General features: G+C 39.2%; 1 long non-coding RNA gene across 1 annotated transcript; it reads right to left on the bottom strand.

Moving 5' to 3' along the window:
* Window positions 1-9,321: 9,321 nt before the first annotated feature.
* On the bottom strand, window positions 9,322-11,395 carry LOC125013920. Its single transcript, XR_007113412.1, has 3 exons — window positions 11,127-11,395; window positions 9,547-10,935; window positions 9,322-9,445 (listed from the first exon to the last, which is right to left on the bottom strand). It is a non-coding gene; the product is annotated as an uncharacterized LOC125013920 (long non-coding RNA).
* Window positions 11,396-15,715: the final 4,320 nt, after the last annotated feature.

Raw genomic sequence — 15,715 nt, 5'->3', positions numbered from 1 at the left:
TACGTACAGCTCTTAAAAGCATGTGATTAACGGTTTGTGGAGTCACTGTGTGAAATGGTTTAAACGGGGAAATCAAGGAAAGTACCAGCACTAAAGAATTTAAAAACAGACACAAACAGTTTTTTCTTGATAATAATAAAAATGAACTCTAATCAACTTTTTTTTTTTAAATAAACAATGATTCAGGGTTCATCATGTTTTTGTTTATCATACTCAAGAAGAAATGCTGGCGATAAATTTGATTTATATGATAGTGAAGAAGGGGCTGGATCCTAGAAGCACTTTCTCCAACAAACAATTTATTTTTGGGAAAAGATGAGACTGTTTGTGTTTGACATGATATTGTTCTGCTTTTGTTTTTTATTCTTACGTTTGTAAGAACACGGAGGAACATACAGGCTGAAGAGTGAATGAGTACAGTGTGTCCTCTCACTAGATATTTTTTATTATCATTATTATCTAATGCGAACAGGGACGCAATATCTATCAATATTTTTACTATGTTGTTTTTGTCAATTACATTAATTGTTTATCCTGTTTCTTTTATAGTCGTTTTCATTTTTTTTATTCCTCTTATCTTTTTCCTCTTAATGTGAAAATGTTGAACTGATTTCTAGTTTGAAGATGAGAGGTAGGACTAGTCACTGACATCATCCTACCACCTTTTAGAACAACATATATATATGTCCAGCAAAAAACTATCAGTTACTATTACTATTACATTTTATCTGGATTCTCTACTGGGGAAAACATTTAATTTGACGTTTCTCTCAACATCAGCTGCATCTTGTTCTTCCTGATGATAAGCAGATGTTTGGGAGCAGGGTAAGTATTATAACAACTTATTGTATATGTGTGAGTCCATCAGATTAAATGAACATCCATTATCATCCCAGGTCTGCAGACATTTATTTATTTATTTTAACTGAATAGAAACAGAAACCCTGGACAGTGGGAAGGCCTTCTGGGAAATCTGTGTGATCAATGAGCTCGCTGAGGTAATGAAGGTGTAAAAAAATCAATGCATTATCCACAGTGAATGGACTGGATGTGTGTCCGTGTGCACTGTTCAAGGACGTGTTTTGTCTCAGAAGAATGGAGGAGACGGGACCTAGAAGGCAGAAGAGGAAGATGTCGTGTTCATCCAAAGAGCAGCGGCCGTGTGCCGAGTCCGGTCACTCTGCTGTTGTGGTCGTGATGACTTGTTGTCTGTCAGCACCTCTTAGGTCAGGATGAGGAGCTGAAGGATGAGGAGGAGGAGGAGGAGGACAATAAATGACAAATCTCCTTTCGGCTGCTTGGTTTCCTCAATAGATTTATAGATTCTTATAATCCATGGAGGGTTAGGAAGGGTCTGGTGTATTACTGAAGCTTTACTTACGTGTAGCTTCTATGTTATTTAACAGCCAACATGTCTGTCTGATAAGGTTAATCCTTCACATGATACAGAAGTGAAGAGTACTTAAAAGATCCAGAGTGTAATACACCGATCAGGCATAACATTATAACCACCTTCCTAATATTGTGTAGGTCCCCCTTGCTACATGTCTAAAAGTAACATCCATGCACTAATGACTTAGACTTAGACAGACTTTATATGTCATTTACAACACGCTGCCTGGAGGTATTATACAAAAAAATATCATTTTAGAGAATTATCGAAAAAGGATCTATTAACAGAACATCTCTCTGTTAGCTGTGTGCTAATGATTAGCTGTGTAATCAGTGTAAGTCTAAATAGTTTCATGAGATCCAAACTATAAATTTAACAGACTGGAATCACTTCTAATGTAAGTAGATAAAATAACTGATCTGACCATTTATAAATTATGCTAAGAAGCACCGCAGCACTAAGTCCTGTACTATATGTATTATATGTATGATTGTCTTTTTTGTTAAGTTTTGTAGATTGTTGTGAGGTGTTTACTAGTTGTTGTTTGTGTCGTTTTGTGTTTTGAGTAATTGTGTTGATGTGATAGTTGTGGGTGTGGACTCCAGGAAGACTAGCAGTGGCCTTAGCTAAAGATAATGTAGATCCAAATAAATGAAATCAAGTCAACTTTATTGTCAATTCTGATGTGCAACACAAAACAGGATTGAACTTACCTTCCTCTAAGGCCTACGGTGCAGCAGCTAAACAAAAAATGTAATATATAAAATATAAAAAAAATTATATCTTGTATATACAAAGTAGACTAAAGAGAACATGACATATACAATATACATAAAGTGGCAAACCTGAGTTGAATAGTGCAGAAAGGAATGGGTGGAGTGAATGACTTTATACACATCTACACAGTATGACAGATTTCTTGATGCATGATCGTGCACCACCATGTTGGATCGAGGATCAGAATCAGAATCAGAGAAAACTTTATTTATCCCGGAGCGCGAAGAGCGGTACATAAGATTAAAGAGCAAGATAAGAAATGTGCACAAGTGGGTGGGCGAAAGCAGCATTTTGTGTGTAATGTCAGGCCTGCTGCCAGTAACAGAACGAGTGAGATGAATCGTGGTAATTATGAAACGAATATAAAAATAATATGTAAAACAGCAGATTCGGTACAGCAATAAACAATGTGAAGCATGGATTTAATTAAGAGTAACATTGTAATATTGAGGACGTAGTGATATTTATAAGTTATTGTAACACCCTCGGAGTTCAGGAGGAGAATAACGATGGGAAAAAAGGTTGCTCTCTTCCTCTGGGTCTTACAGGCCGGGCGGCGGAACCTGCGACCAGATGGCAGCCGCTCAAACGCTGGGAACAGAGCGTGCGTTGACTCATGTAGAATTCAACGAGCCAGGCCGCTATAGCCTGCTGCTCGTACGCAGTGTTCAGGTGGCGAGCGGGAAGTCCAATAATCTTAGAAACCCACCTTCACAATGTTGTGCAGGCGGTTCCTGTCCCGTGCAGGCATGGAGTGATTGATGGCGGGAGGTGTGTGGCTCGGCTTGTTCTTTCGAAAAGTCCACAATGATCTCTTTCGTTTTTTTGGCAACGTTCAGGACCGAGTTGTTGGTCTCACGCCACTCCACCAGATGTTTCACCTCCAAAAGTTTCCCAGCAGAACTTTGAATTGACACGAGATGTTGTTCACTTCTCCCGTCAGTGGTATTAATGCTGCGGCCGATCGTGTACGTTGACCCCGAGGTCACATGACCAGTAATGACATGTTGAATGACAATGTATTTGAACTATACCAGTAGTAGACTTCCATCAACATTCACAACTAGTCAGTAGGCAATTACTCAGTGATTATTGACAGAAAAAAAAATAAGGACAATGGACGTCCCATAGAGTGAAAGGAAAAGCGTGAGACTCCAAACTTCACCATAATAAACACTGACCTTTAACATCGCTGGTGTTCTGAAGGTAATTGTAGTTTGTCTTGAATCTGTGCTAAAGGGCAGACTCATGCACAACTGTAAATTACTGACTCTGGATGTTCTTCAACTCTTTTCCACCACCACCACCACCACCAATTATCCCGAGTCCGTCCTGTTGACTAATCACACCAGCGCACCACTTCTGTAAAAGCTGTGTGTTAAGAGACACATTCATGCAAAACACAATAAATAAATAAAAAATAGTAGATTTATTATGTTATGATTATGATTTCAACCTAAATTAGTGGACGGCCTCCACATCTGTTTTTGGATCAAACTGTACCCTTAAGATTATTAACATCTGCGGGAAAATGTTTATCCCACACATGCAGCTGGTATTTATTCTTTAAAGAGCTTAGTCACGGAATGATTATTTTTAGTGGCGTTAACATTTCATCAGTCACATCAACGTGTCCTCTATTATTTATTGATGTTTTCTGAGCAGCTGAAATGACACTTTATTTTAACATGGTCAAGAGAGACAGAAAGAGGAGACTTCAACAATAAGTGGAGAGAAATCACAAGCGCTGCTAGTGTGTACAATATCTATGGTGGTTATAATGGGAGTCAATGGGACATTTTTTCTTTTACGTTAATGACTCAAAAGAATGGAAAATGTTAAATCTGATGTTACACAAAAACAAATAATGCATCCAAGTTAATATTTTAGCTGATATCCGAGACTGATTTGAAAAAAAATGCCCAAGCCCCTTAACAGCGACTTTAACTAATGAAACTGGTATTTAAATGGTTAAAAAACTCAAAATGGTCAAACTGAATTTTTAGTTGTTTTTGTGAAGTGTTTTGTGAAGTAAATTTCAACCTTAGGGTGTTATTGTAGGACGTCAGAAAACTGCTTTACGTTTGTGAAATTTATCTATTTATTTATTTATCTTTAATTTTCATGGAGAAAATCAAGATGAATGAATTTAACATATGGTTCCTTCTCCTTGAGTGGTTTACAAATGTTAACATGTATTTAGAGCATTAGAACATAAGAGCTGATTCAGGCACAACATTAAGACACGGTGCCTAATAAATCAGTTGTGCTCCGAGTTCACGCTGATGTGGACTTTGAAGGCCACATTAGACCCTGATTAGACCTGAGAATGTTTCCTTGATCTTCTCTGATTGGCTGAATGAAAACCACATGCTTCTAAACCTCACAGGGAAGAACAGGGACGCAATTTAAAATGTGCTGAAGAGACCATATGTGATGTTTTGCCCCGTAAAGGGTTAAACTGATGCCCGAGGGTTAATTCAGACAGGTTTACGCAAGACTTTAGCATCAAATTGAACGTTTTACTGTTCTACAAATACCACAACAACCCGATGTCTTGCTGTCAGACTTGTCAGCCGATTGATTTAGAATGTGAGGAAGAGCTGAGCTGGATAAGAACCTGCTGAAGAGAAGGACTGACCGGGATCACAGGGAATTCAGTCTCAGTGAGGTTAAACATGGTGTCTCATAAACAGTTTTCATATAGTCCCAGGGCTGATTAGGTTTGCCCTATTTCTGCACATTTTAAATGTGTATTTAATGAGTGGAATAAAGCAGGAAGAACAGAGCAGAGATGAGCCACAGACAAAGATGAGTGTCTGAGAAAGACCTGTACTCGAGTCCCGTAAGCAGCTTTTGTCATCTTATTCCACATTCCTCATTAACCCAGTCCGGTAACTGTTTACTTCAGTTCAACGGAGTACCGTGAGTCAACCGAAGGAGCTTTACAGAGGCGGACAACGAGTAAGTGTGAAATGAACGTTGCGTAAAATGTTTTCCCCTTTTAAATGAGATGATCTCACGGCTCAACGGGAAACAACTTATCACTTGCCAAAACTTTTCCTTTTTGTTTGTGGAAACATGTGCTCACGTATTAGTTCATGTACGAGTAATATTCTGTGTTAGTCAGGAGCTGAATAATGAAGACGACACTAGAGGCTGTCGTCCCATACACCCCCGCATTAAAAGGTCCCAACTTTACGGTAGAAACAGGTAGATTTCAAGTTTTGGTCTTTGGAATTAATTTCTACATTCATAACAACTGTGCGGACTCACCAGTTTAAATTATATCAAGGCTTAAAGTTATGCACAATTAAGAGTTTAGTCTTTGTGGTTGATTGACAGCTCACTGTGTCAAGGCGTCACCCACCCACTCCATATCGTTGAGCTTCAAAACCCTACAAGAGACGGGTTGTCCATCTTTATATGCATTTATTTTAGTTTCCATCCATCACAGCATCCCTTCATATTCACTCTCCGATCAGATACCAGACACCTACTCTCGGGACTCGCCTTCAGACAGTCAGATAAACCATCTAGCAGCATATCATTGTTTGTTTGAGCTACAGAAAGCAGTCTGAAGCCAAACACACTGAGCATCAAATACACCAGATTAATAAGTAATAAAGTAAGAACATCCAGATGACGGGAGGAACTAAAGCTTTGCAGGGCTGTGGAGTGAAATTAATCTAAATCAGTCAAGACATGTTCCATATTTTATTGATTTTCAGTTACAGAAAGTTGGTCTTCACTGAGAAATATGTATCAGAAGAAGTTAATGCAAACACACCATTTCTCTCTGCTTGGACCAACAAAACTGTAGTATTTGGGCACAGATCAGCTGAGGAGAGAGGAACAGGCTGATTTTGACACAATGCAGAAACCAAATATCAATCAATCTTTCCAGGGAATTGATCCAAACAAATGTAAAACAACAAAACATATTGCTGATTAAACACTTGGGATGCTTTCACCATTCCCCATTTGTTGAGATGGTTAGAGAGATATGTAAAATATGCAAATTGAGGAAAACCACTGAAAGTTATTTTTTATATATCTGAAGGGAGACAAGTCGTGAGAACACAGGACGAACTGACTTGTTCTCAGACACTTGATAAAATAACAGGATGGAAAACTGTGGCAGTCTGGGTTCTCATCCGCAAAATGTACAACCCCTGAGGCTGTCACACACTCAAGATCACTAATTCACATTAAATCCATCCGCTAACCGTAGCCATACTGTATCCACTGCTAACCCCTAGCCTGCACTTCCGTCTTTGCATTAAATGTGATGTTATGACCTTCTTTTTGTCTCATCAAAGGGTGGCTTGTCCACTTAATGTGAATAGATTTATGTCCAATTACGACCCAGGGCCTACTTGAGATGGGACCTGGCCACAGGATGTTAATTTTAACAGTTTGGACACAAATATCATTGATGTACAAAATAAACAACAGAGGGTCTAGTACAGAGCCTTGTGGCACGCCATATCTAACGTTGTTGTTAAATGTACACACTGAAATGTGTCTTCCAAATAACTTTGTAACCACCCATGAGATGCTCCTCTAATACTATATCTCTCAATGTTTTTCATCAAAAGGTCATTTATTTATTAATGAACCACGTGGACTTACACACTAGGATCATTTTTGCAGATAAGACAGTTAGGCATCTTCTTGTTTGTTATTTTCAACTCGTTATAATTTTCAAGTTCGTTACTCAGGTCTATTTTTGCTTTAATTTATTTGGCACTATTTCACAAATGACATAAAGTACAATAGTATAAGCAAAAACAAATATACAAGATATATGTACAAATGTACAAGAAACAGAATTTGAAGTAAATAAATGATGCAATGGTGCAATAATATGAATGGAAGCATTGGCATGAATGAAATGGAGATCATTATTAAGCAAATTAAACAATAAAAAGGACAAAACAGTCATCTTCAGTCTGTCCGATACATGATTAGTCTCATAACTACACACACAAACACACAGTGACCCATAGAACACATTTTTAAGGATTTTCTGTGGGTGATGTTTCAACAGTTGTTCTCTTCATACTTGTTTTACGAGGGCTCGGATGTCAGCTCTGGACTAAGTCCATGGAGGACATGTAAGTTAATTTTCCAGTCTTTCGATTAGTGAATCTATTATAACTCCCTAGGCAGCACCGCAGATAAACTCAGTGTTGTGTAGAGTTTGTACTTTTAGAGCGAGACACAGTGGTTAGTAATAGAAAGTACATCGTCCCCCAGCAGCCTAGGCCTATAGCAGCATGACTACTGTAAGGGATGGTTAAGTCCAACTCTGTCAAAAAGGAAAGTAGAGACGGTCTCTGCCTCCTGAACCCAAACTGGGAGCTGCTTCCACAGGAGAGACGCCTGATAGCTGAAGGCTCTACCTCCCATTCTACTTTTAGAAACTCTAAGAACCACAAGTAGACCTGCACTTAGAGATCGTAGTGATCTGTTGGGACGATACGGTACGATAAGGTCTTTCAGATATGATGGAGCTGGGCCTCTCAGGGCCTTGTACGTAAGGAGGAGGACTTTAAATTCAATTCTAGATTTTAAAGGGAGCCGATGAAGAGGAGCTAAAACTGTAGTAATATGATCTCTCTTGCTAATTCCTGTCAGTGCTCTTGCTGCGGCGTTTTGAATCAATTGGAGGCTTTTTAAAGAGCTATTTGGAGCCAGACAGTAATGAGTTACAATAATCCAGCCTGGAAGACACAAATGCATCAACTAGTTTTTCAGCATCACTCTGAGACATCTATCTATCTATCTATCTATCTATCTATCTATCTATCTATCTATCTATCTATCTATCTATCTATCTATCTATCTATCTATCTATCTATCTATCTATCTATCTATCTATCAAACAACATCATGCATGAAGGAGCTGACCTGACCGTGAAGCTCATTTCTCCAAATAAAAAAGAAACTGTGTGTTCTTTTAAAGGTCACAGAGGAGCTGGAAGAGATGTGGAAATCTTCTCATCTTTACTCGAATAGGTAAATACACAGAACAATTAAACTTGTTTTTGAGGACTTGGATTTCTTAAAATCAACTGAGGTCCAAGTTTGTGATTTACATATTTGATTTATTTAATCATTGGGAAAAGTGTCATGTTTTTGGTGTTTATCCTAATTTGTGGGTAATTTAGACACAAACACACACTGAACTTTGGCACCAGTTTATGAATGTGCATGTGTTTGAGTTAATTTAATACAGCATCTGCCAAGATAATGAAAACATCCAGTTAATATTGCCGACAGGGATTCATAGCAGTATTTTAAGAGGGTGGAGACTATATGCTGTAATAAAATAAAAATGTGGGATTAGTACGACGCCTTTCTGTGTGATGTTACTACACAGTGACCTCGGCCCAAATGTTCGTACGCGACGTCAGGTGGAGTTAGAGTGGAAAAGTCAACAGCAGATTTTTAGTGCAGTTATTTGATTGACTGCAAAAAAAAATACAAAAAAAAAAAAAACAGCATTAAAATAGAAAACAGTGCAGGTGACTGCAGGGTTTCTTTATTACGGACGTGCAAATTCAGATTAGAATCCATGACTGTAGCAATATTTTAGACGTAGATTGTGTTTTTTTAAAATTTAGACGCTGAAGATGAAATTTTGAACTTTGTGTGTTATCTGATTTTTAGTTTTCTTTAATTCTGAGATTTCCATGTGTCATTTTTGCATGACATGACACATAATGTTGTCTGACAGCAGTTTGGTGCAGTTTATTGCAGAAAGTGTGGTTCATATCTAGGATACAAAATAAAAATAAGACATTTTTATTGTCACTGTCTGGTTTAAAAAAAAGCAAAAAACAAACAAAAAAAAACAATATACAGTTCAGTAGCTCTCTGGTTCGGAAACAATACAAATAAAAATTGTAGCAGCAATACGCAATAAAATCTACTATATATATATATATATATATAGAAACAGTAAAAGCACAGATGAATTACTGCAGTGGTATAACAACCTTTTAAATCTGTAAACAATGCAAATATAGGGCTATATATTTCTTTATTTTCAATTAATTGAAATAACCGTTTTGCAACAGTTTGTGTGCTGGAATTTGAAATAGTCGTGTAGAAGAAGTGCGTCACTTCCACTCTGCACCTCGTTCGCCTCATTGTTTGGGAGAACCAACATTTATCTCCACTCCACCAACCAGATCAACGCGAAGGGCCGGTTCTGCTCAGAAGGAGCTGAGGCAGACAAACGTGGAGGGAGAACGATGTGGGGAGCTGTGGAGAGAGTAGGATAAAACATCAGAGAGAGAGAGGGAGTGGGGGAGAGGAAGAAGGTCAGGAATGTAGATTGTGTTTTAGCGGCCTATTCTTCGTACCACCGGGGCGTCACCGCGACCCGTTGAGCAACGTGTTGATGTATGGGGCGTTTCTGAATAACAGCCGTGTGTCCGCTGGCCGTCCTGCAGAGCAGACGAGACCCGCATGAAAGTCATTTCATCATCAGTAGAATTCCATTCCGCTGGAAGGGTTGCACAACAGTAACATAGCATGTGTCTTCCATGTGTGAGGATCTGTGCAGATGAAACTGAATCTATACATTGATTTGTATTATGAACTGAGCTCAGGAGTGAAACAGCAAACGTGAAGGTGCCTTCGATTATTCAATAGAAATCAGCAGTGAAACATGCACGTGTAGCAGGTTTAAGACGGTCAGTCAGACGCCATCGATCAGGATCTGCGGATTTATTTCACTCTGAGCAGTTGATTCCTCACAACGAGAACGTTCTGGACAAAAATAACGCGCCAAATTCTGCCTTTACCCAAAAAATATAATGCACTTTTAATTCTTAATGCATAGGACGGACCTGGGCATTTTACAGCCAGCAGGCCACATACTTTTTTACATTTTAAAAAAGGCAAATAAGTATTTATATGGTGCATGCAATACAATTATGTTGCTTTTATTTTGAAAAGCCATGACGTATTATTTACGCGAATCTGCGTTCGTTAATTCTTCAAAAAGGATGACTGAGACAGCTTCTATTAAGCATTTAATGAGATTTATTAAGATACAGAAAATAATTAATTAATGTAGCTACACGGTCCAACAGGCGGTTTGAACAGAATTCAAGTTTCCAATATTCCAGTGCGTTATATCCAAAACTAGAGATCGATTGTGTTTTATTTTCCTCTTTGACCTACACCAAAACTTAAAAATTGAAATAAAAATTTACAGAATATTCTTATACTTCCATTTACCAGTTTATCAAAATATATAATTTACTGCTTTTTACAATGGGAGAAAATTAATATTGATCAAAATTAAGTTCAAATTTTGAGATTTTTCATGTGGCCCCCTGTGGAAATGAATAACGTTTCACAACAAGGTAGAAGGTAGAAGTGTCTGTAAAAATACACTAAACACTAAAACAGGCTCAATCTGCCATTTAACACTAGAACATACTAAGGTTATAAAGCAACAGAAAGTTTGTTTCGGATTTTTGGGAAAATGTTATAATATTAATAATTCTGACATGTTTAGTTGCGGATGTTATAAATAGTTTAATTTGGCCGTTTCTGTAATTTCACAGCCTCCCAGCAAGAAGGTTCTGGGTTCCCGTCCATCGGAGAACTGGGGCCTTTCTGGGTGGAGTCTGCACGGCTTCCTCGTTAGGTTCATGCTCATTAGGTTCATTGGTGATTCTAAACTGAATGAAACAGAGCAGCAGAGCCAGGGCAAGAAACTCTCTTCAATTCCCAGTCACCTAAAATAAGACAGATTAAACAGAATCAGAATCAGCATCGAATATATTGCCAAGTATATTTGTGCATACAAGGAATTTGTCTTAGAGTTTGTTGCATAAAAAATATATATATTAAGATAAAATAAATCGTAAACACACTAAAATATGCAATAAATATATTCACTGTACAATGCAACAAAAGGAAGACTTACAGTGGGATGGTGGTGGGTTTCTCTTGGCCATGCGAGGGATCCTGTACTCGATGGATCGCAGCCGTCGGCCAGAGGGGAGTCTGTTAAATAGCCACAATCTCAGCTGCACGCTTCAGAGTCCTGGAAGCCTCATCGACAGGCTGCAGACTACGGCCGATCACCTTCTCTGCAGAGCGAGCGCGCCTGCACACATGCCCCCAAAATTAAAATTATATGGTAATACTGAAATGTTCACATACATCCTAATTTCACTCAGCTAACACACGCAACTGGAGCTGTCTCTCTGCGTTAGCCCTGCGACACACTGCCAGTGACAGCTGGGCGGTTACAGAAAGCGAATGAATGAATAACGCATGATGTGACATGATGGAAAATGTCAGTGCCGTCAGAGCTTCTTGAACTGAAGCTCTGTGAACCTAAACACAGTAAACTTTTCCAATAAACAGTTTCCACGGAGAGCTTCACTCTCAGAGAAAGTCCAGTGAAAGCAGCTCTGGTTGTGATGTAAACAAATTCCTAAGAAGGCTTCGCATGGTTCTTCGTCAGATTGACATATCTAACGGCTTAAACGGAAACAACCAGCTCCTGTTTGTACTAAGTGAACAATCGAGAGTCATTAAGGTGTTAATCTTCTGGGGGTCATTGACGTCTGCGCTAAATACCATGGTTTATACTCAGATAGTTATGGTGAGTGACTGTTATGCTCAGCATCAGTTCAAGCTGGAGATAAATGTAAATGCCTAAAAACTTTGCTCAAGCGTCGCCACCTCTCTGGAGGCCCACCTGGTTTGTCGGGAAAATCCGTAAAAAGAAGAGGAAGAAGAAGAAGCTGTGTTCGAGCCGGCGATGGAGACGCAGCTTTAGTCTTTCATCTCGGCATGCTGTTGATCTTGTCTGTGTTTCACACTGGCCTGGATCGGCTCCAGTGTTTGGGAGACTCCACCTGTCTCAACAGAACCGGTACAGGCTGCTGGGTGCGACACACGTGGAGAAACTGCATGCTGGTGTGAGCATGTTAGATAACGCCTCTCTGGAGCCTTGTGCTGCACATTAGAGAGCAAACTTTCAATGTGCAGGCTTTAGTGTGTAGCAGGAATTACATGACGGGAGATGTAGATAAATATCTGTGATGTTCTGTGATTGTTGTTAATCCTCCTTTTTTCAATCAACCCAGACAGTGAGGTTCACATATCGTAGCGCTCTGCTGCTAACACTGAGGCATTTTTCCACGTTGCTGTTTTATTTCTGTGCACAAATGAATCAATGCTGACTCAGGGACAGTTATTTAGCAGCCATGCTGAGACCCTTAATGGGAAATGACTTGGACCAATTTGCGCAGCCATCGATTTTGCTTGAAATCCGAACCGCTGCTCAGTTTTCCACCGAAAGAGCGGCCATTTGATACTGTCACAGTTCAATTATGCAAAACACAGTCAAGTGATTCTTGGACACAGGTTACGGATGACGTGGTAGAACACTGGATCGGACCAGAAAGGCACAGTCATGGTTGAGAACACAACGCTTGTCACTAATGACAGAAGGAGTTTGAACAGTTGTCTATTTATAGAGGAAGGCTCTAATGACTGAGCTGAGAACAGATGTGCAGGAAGGTGGTTAATGGAATGGAAAACTGAAGATGTGTGACTAGAGGAAATGTGACAACTGGAACTTGTTTTTGTAGTAGACACTTATCCCTAAAACACAGCATAAGAAAAGTATTGATCCTTCATTTTATTAAACATACGTCTGCAAATGTGTGAAATGTTTTGTTTTTTTGTTTTGTTTTTGGCAAAAAATGTCTTGGGTCCTGATGTTGGAGGGAGGTAGCGCAGACGCATCTGTGCAACTGTGCAATTTTTTTTTTAATTATAACTGAATCAAAAAATTATAATTACATTGAAACCATTTACATTTATTCCTGCAGGTACTTGGAGCACATGTGGAAACTGCAGTTCCTCGAATGGCCACTAGAGGCTGCCTTAAATTAGACCTCCGTGTTCACATTCTCCAATATTGCAACAGATATAAACACATTTACAGGCCAGTACAAAGAATAAAAAATGTTTTTGGTATCTAATCTCTAATTAGGATATGTTTTATATAACTCACTTGTTTCAGTGTTATCAAGTCTTGGAGTCATGCAGAACTGGTGAGTTCCTGCCACAGATTTTCTGCTGCTGCTTCTGCATCACCTGACACTTTGAGCATCAAAACAGCTCTTCAGGAAATTTGTCACCTGTCTTCTGTTATGATTTGTTATTATTCATTATCCATACTACCTCTGCAATAACACAAATTATCATTGTTTGTATCGTAAATTCATAATCCTGTTTTCATTTACCCTGTCTGCACTATCTTCACTTTCTTCATACAGCTGTTTACTTCCCCTGAAGACGGTTTGAACAGAATTCAAACACTGTCTTGCTGCTCATTTGTGCCTCAAATTCTGAAACTTGGCTTACATCATCCATGTGAGTTCATTTTGTGTTTCAAAATGAAAACCAAATAGGGATTTGACCAGAGCATTTTCAGCATCCAACTGTTGACATTTATAGTATATACCACACTTTCCACTTTAATACTTTGGACGGTGTTTTGTAGATGTCCTTTGTGCCTTCTGTTTATATAGTTTAGTGTCTTCAGAATTTATATCTTGGTGGATTAACAAGGAGAAACCTAAAACCTTCATGGGAACAGATAAAGTAGAGGGAAAGCAACGTGCTCCTTGACATAAATAAACAGAAATAAAACCAAGGGGTCTGAGCCAGGTCCTCAGCCGTAAGTCTAAATCAGTCTGCTGCCGAGTTTCCATAAAAACACAGTGTAAATGAGGTGCGTGGTGTTTTAATGGGCCTTAATGAGCTGACTACTGAGGAGGGGGTTTAACGCTAGCGAGCTCGGCTGTGTTTAGATATCACACACACATGCGCGTAACACACCGTGTTCACTTGAAGAGTTCCTCGAAACTCACTCATCTTCTGCTTCTGCTGAAAGAGTTCACTTCCCAGAGAACAGAGGCTGAACTGACGTCACCGGTTTTATTATACTGTACTGTTAATAAACATAAAAAGGGAGTTTATGAAAGAGTTTATGAGTTTATGAAAACCGTACTGTACAGTGAACCCCCTCGCTGTCTTCCTGCAGGTTCAAGCACCCTGTAAATTTCATGGTGACCACACAGCCGGCCTCCTCCAGCTTTCACACGCACAGTCCGATGATCAGACACGAAACACATGGAGCCCAGAAATCCAGACACTCACGGACATCGGTTTCTGATTTTCTACATAAATACCACCATCGTCTCCCACCTCCAAACTGCAGGCGGGCTAGGAAGCATGTCTGCGGCCAGAGAACTTCATGTGCCGTCCAGATAACACTTCCTCTGAACAGACAGCGTTGATATTCTCAAATGACAGGACCTGGGCCTGCACCAGAATCTCATGTCTCATCTAATACTTCATAGACAGATGATTAAAGGAGCACATTAGTCATTTACGGACAAAAGAGAATTTTGAGAACGTTTTCATTTATTAAAGTGATGGACTTGATTGAGTTCACCTCTGTGTGAATGCACGTTGAAACCACTGCAAGATTACTTACTTTTTCACAGAGCCCTCAAACAAATATTTCTTTTGCGTGTCCTGACACTGTGCTCCTGGGTAGAATTACATGACACCTAATACAAAAGACCATTGAAAAGATTCAGAATTCAGATTCAGAATATGTTCAGTCTTGGCTTCATCTATATGGTCACAGCGGAGGATTTAGTTTTTGACATGACGATGAATTAATTCATACACAGACACACTTTTGGTATTTGTGCAATTGCACTGGAAGTAAAATGCATACAACAACAAAGACGGATCATTATTATAACGTTCATGATGGCAGAGGTCCTGCGGATAGTGGGGGTGAATAGACAAACTGGCCAAACCTGTCATAGGTAAATAACAGAGACAGAGACAGATTGTGGAGGAGTCTTGTAGATGCACTGCAGGTCATAAGAGATGTGCTGCACAATGGATTGAAAGTTTTCGTGGAGTGTGTTGAATAGACCCCTTCATGGCCTTTGTCACTGTGACGTCACGTCGTTTGCTAAAGGCAAAAAACAAAAGGAAGCTTGAGGTGAAAACTGACACTGTCATCCATGAAAATGTCGCCTTGCTGTATGTTTTGGTGTCAAAATCAAAAAAAATCAAAACTACTAACTTGAGGTTTTTTCACGTACCAGTCACTGCTGACTTTGGTTTGACTTTGGTGATTAAAAGAAATGATCGGAGTGAGACAATCATCAACAACCACTTTTTATCAGATAAGAGTAAAATGTCATGGATCATCAGTTTCAGCCTGGATAACGTTATGGGTTAGAATAAATCATGACTGAAATTATGTTAAGTTAATCATTATTTGGGGGATTCTTGTTACAGGTTCATGCTAATGCTAACCGCCAGCTAACACAATGTTAGTTGTGTGTTCCATATGCTACGTTACCCTCTACAGTGATTCCTTTTTGTAATATCTTTGTAGGCTTCACTTGATAAAGACAGACCCTCCATGTTTGTATGGACAAAAGTCATTGTTATATTCTT

The sequence above is a fragment of the Mugil cephalus genome, chromosome 9 (assembly GCF_022458985.1).
Source record: "Mugil cephalus isolate CIBA_MC_2020 chromosome 9, CIBA_Mcephalus_1.1, whole genome shotgun sequence".
NCBI lineage: Eukaryota > Metazoa > Chordata > Actinopteri > Mugiliformes > Mugilidae > Mugil > Mugil cephalus.
Note: the sequence above shows the minus strand (reverse complement) of the source record. Positions and strands in the feature narration are given on the sequence as shown.